Raw genomic sequence first — 4792 nt, forward strand, 5'->3', positions numbered from 1 at the left:
GTAAAATGGAACAACATAGACGCCATTTTAAAAGGTATCGCTAAATTTAATGTTACGTCGTTTAACAAAATTTGGTTATTTGAATATTTGCCACTTTGAAGAATGACAAATTTTGTTCCTGTGCCAAAATTTTTAAGACTAAAATTATGATAACAACCAGCAAACTACCTGGGTCAAATAACTAATTACTTTATTACACGTTTGATAAATCTGACCCAGTACAAGTTAAGAGTTCGAGAATGAAAGATTTAAAAATTTAAGAATTCCTCGTAGTGACCTTTAAACGTACATTAGGAATAATCAACTCATTCATGAATATTCAAAATGATATAATTAACAATCTTGAAATATTAATGTATCGGGAGATGTTCGGGTATAACCTGTTTTTTTGTTTAGATAAATATTGTTTGAAATATTTTAAAATCATTGTTACGTATATAATCACTTAGGGGCAATAACCTAGCAAATACGAATCTAGTAGAGTTGTTAATAGGAAGATATTAAGAACTGAATATGACTATAGTACAATGAATAACAGTTTGAATGTTAGAGAGGGAACTTGGTAATGTAAGACTGCTTTCTCTAACTTTGAAATATTTCATGATTTGTTTACCTTGACGCCTCGTGGTCACGTGCCCTTGCGAACGATATCTTGTGTCGTTGTTAATATTGCTACGCCTTTTCTTGCCGCATGGAGGTTTCTTTGCGGTCCAGTAGCTAATTCTTCTCCTGCCTTTTGAAGCTAGAAACTGTGAACATTGATTACAAAACTGACGGAGTCGAAAACGAGATGAAAAATTAGGTAATAACTGTAGCAACCACTAGCAGGACTACACGTTTCTACTGGCGTGTTACGTGTTTCTCACCCATCAAACGCACGTGACGCAGGCTGAGGTGAAATCTTTAACGGAAGAACAAAATCGGTAAGTATTTGATATGGAAGGTGTTTACAATGTCTTCAGTTATTAATAGACGAATATTCTGTACTTCGACAAAGAATCTGTTTGCTACATTGCTATATGTTACAGTTACAAGACTTGTTTGCAGAATAACAATGAAAGAAACAAAGGTTATCGCACTGCTTTATAAGCTTCGTTTCAATACAGTAGAAAGAAACAAGACTTCTTGTAGATTTTCATTGTAAAACATATTCATGTTTAAGTGAAGGTTTGAAATATTCTGATTCGTTGAACGTGCTCTGTAACGAACCAATGAAATTTTTCACAAGACAGAAATACTGAGATTTCTTTACTCTATTTATTCCCGAATAAATAATGAAAAACTCCTCATCTTAACAAAAGGTGGACACGTATTATGGATAATTTAATTAAGCCTTGAGACGGGTAAATGACTGTTTCAATAATTCAGTGCATTGCTATTGTGTTACATACAATGTATGTTTTTTTTAGAATAGCTTCTGACCAGCCAAACCTTCTCCATTTCATAGATAAGGTTAAAAGCTCTCTTTTGACGGTTACAATTGCTGGCCATTCGTGAAGATGAGTGGTATTGCGGCCATGATGGCTGGTTTCAACATTAACATTTTATCATGGTACGTACAGCACTGTGTTAATATAAGTGTTTCAGTTTTATTTCTTGGTATGCTGTATCTGTTAAAAGCGCAGGAAAACGCTCGAGCACCCAGGAAACAGGCGAGCTGTAAAATCGGTGCGTTCTCGCTCACTGAACTTTTTGGCGCCATTTTTACGAGTCGGTGCACGCTCGCATCTTGCACGTGAAACAAGTAACGACGAACAGCGCGTGGTACAGTGTCATACTTGCTCACTTGACCACACAAACTCGATTTTGTATGCGTTACCCTATCGTTTGAAGGGCAGTTAAGCGTTAAACAGCAACATGTGTTGTTTTAGCAAGATTAAAAGCACCAAATGAAGGTAAACAAGATAAGGAAAACCTTCACCATAAAGGTGATTGCAACTGTTGAAGGAAATAAAGTTTCCACTCTAACAGAAGGTAGTGAATCTACCTTTTCAAAACGCCATCGATGATCGTACTGTACGTGAGCAAACACGGACTATTTGAAAGGAAACCGTAGCTCATGACATTATAAAATTATCTCTTAAACTTTCAAGTGACACAAAATGCTGTTGAAAATTACAAATGTCTTAAACTGTTTAAAGAGTTCAAAGAGGATTGTTTAGAATTCTGAAGGATAACACTCAGTGAATGGAAAACGTGTAACACGAGTGGAAAGTTTCTGTGCGATCTAAACTTGAGAGTCACGAGGAGCTATTAAATGAACGTGCTCATGCGGCATTATATTTCCGAGTGCTTATTAGATGAGATTACCAATGTTTTGAAAACATCACGTTTGAAAGCATATGAAAGTAACATTAATAAACATGGTTGAAATAACTTAAAATACTGTTTAATAATACTACAAATAATAACTTAAATACTATTTCATATTAGAAAACGCTGAGTAATTTGTATAATACACAATAGTTGGTACATAAAGTGACGACAAGAAATCTGTATTGTACACATTTTAAGAGCTCTTCCATATTATTCAACTGACGTACGTGATAAAGTCTACTTTCGTCTTAGTTACGTCTTTCTTCTATCTCTTTCAATACAACTCTAGGGTTAAAGAAGTTCACAAATTGTTTTAAAACCCGTTTCTTCAAAACTAAGTACAGAATAACCAGTCACGGTGAACGTTGTTTTATTGGTATGAAACACCATATAATAATCAAAGGAAATTATAATGCTAGAAAAGCAAGTTTTTTATTAGATGTTTTACACTTCCTTTTTGGAAGACATTTTTGTGAACTACAAATAATTTTAGTAATCACAATATATTTTTTAACAATTAATAGCTACGGAGTTCAATAAACTCTTTTAAAACTTACTATACTAAGATATAATAAACTACACATGCGTATTTTATCTTTAGGCCTTTGGCTCTAGTCATCATCATCCGCCTGCCAACTCTTGGGCTACTATTTTACCAACGAATAGTAGAATTGACCGTAAAATTATAACGTCCCTACGGCTGAAAGGGCGAGACAAATGTGTTAAATCTACTTTCATTGTAACTACATATTGTACCCATATATTCTATTTCGAAATGTTTCGTTAGTTTCAATAAAATAGAACAACAACAACAAAGCCACCTACAAAGCTACAAACCGGGTTTCTATACCCGAGTCGGGCAAAGTACAGATAGCCCTTTGTGGTTAACAATAAACAAACAAATAAAAAACAAAAAAATGAAGAGAGAACAAAGCTCATACCTTATCAGGTACCCATGTTGTGTAATTATTACATTTTCATACAGTATATGAGGGATGAAGTTTTGTTTAATTTTGGAAATGAAGTGGATTATTATTTTTTGTTCAGTTGTTTTATGAACTGAGAAATATAAACTGATTGGCTACTATTTATCAGACAATATTTGCCTCTTTTTGATTAGCACAAAATGTTGTATGAGGTAAATATGTACGCTATGTCTGCCACAGAAATCAAACAAATAATTTTTACATTATAAGTTCTCGTGTTTATCGTTGTCCCATTGGAAGAGTAAGTCATTACAGAAACATGCTTAAAAATTCAAAAGGAAAATAGGAATTGTAAAACAAGTACAGAAACAAGTTGAATGAAAAGGTAAAATTTACATTTTCAAGTGTACAACTAGGAACTGTAAAAAGAGTAAACCAGCTAGGCTTGAAATAGGCTATACATTATTTTCTCAAGTTCCAAATCCCTGTTTTGACTCCATGTGGTGGGGTATGTTCCACTTTGAATATTTTAGGCGATCTGTATTATGAACCACTATTGTGGTTTGTAATACATTTTAACCGTTTCAAGTATAATTCCAATAAACAAATAAATTTGTTTTGAAATAAACCAATGCAGATCTAGAAATAAAGAAGTAAAACTGAGAAAGTAGCTGTAGTTATGAAAAATAATTATAACTGTTCTTTTATAGGTAAATGTTCTGATAAGTAGAATTACATTTATCGAATTTCGGTTATCGAAACGTTTTACGTTATTATTTAGACTGTAAATAGAATAGTGTTTGATGTATGTAAAATATAGAGTTTATATACTTATACAATGTAAGAGAAATACATAACATATTGGACATTAATTTAAAACTTGAATTACGAACAATATATTAACATTTAATGTGTGAAAAAAAAGGTTTATGTGATAAAACATGAGATGGAGTAATAGTGAGGGTGTCAGGAAGTGTAAAAGATGCATGGCAAGTACTTTTTTAGATTATTAATCACTATTGTCTAAGGACTGAGCTTCCTTTTACTTACCACTTACTTCTGTAAAGGACATTCAATTTTCTATTAATAATAATAATACAAGGTTTGTTTCTTTTGGTATTAAGCACAAAGATATGAGTATCGAAACCCGAATTTTAAGAGTGTGAACCATTAAACGTTCTGCTGAGCCACTGGACTAAAGAAAAATGAATATTGTGAGTTTGATATAACGGTTGAACCAATTATTGATAACTTTAATGTATACAATGAGCTCTATTGCCATTGTTTTTTAGTTTATTTGAATTTCGCACAAACCTACACGAGGACTATCTATGTTAGCCGTCCATAATTTAGTCGTGTAAGACTAGATGGAAGACAACTAGTCATCACCACCCACCGCCAACTCTTGGGCTACTTTTTTTACCCACAAATAGTGGGAATCACATTATAATGCTCTCACGGCTGAAAGGGCGAGAATGTTTGGGGTGACTGACATTCGAACCCGCGACCCTAAGATTACAAGACAAGCGCTCCTAAGCAACTGGACCTGC

The sequence above is a fragment of the Tachypleus tridentatus genome, chromosome 13 (genome assembly GCF_004210375.1).
Source record: "Tachypleus tridentatus isolate NWPU-2018 chromosome 13, ASM421037v1, whole genome shotgun sequence".
Lineage (NCBI taxonomy): Eukaryota > Metazoa > Arthropoda > Merostomata > Xiphosura > Limulidae > Tachypleus > Tachypleus tridentatus.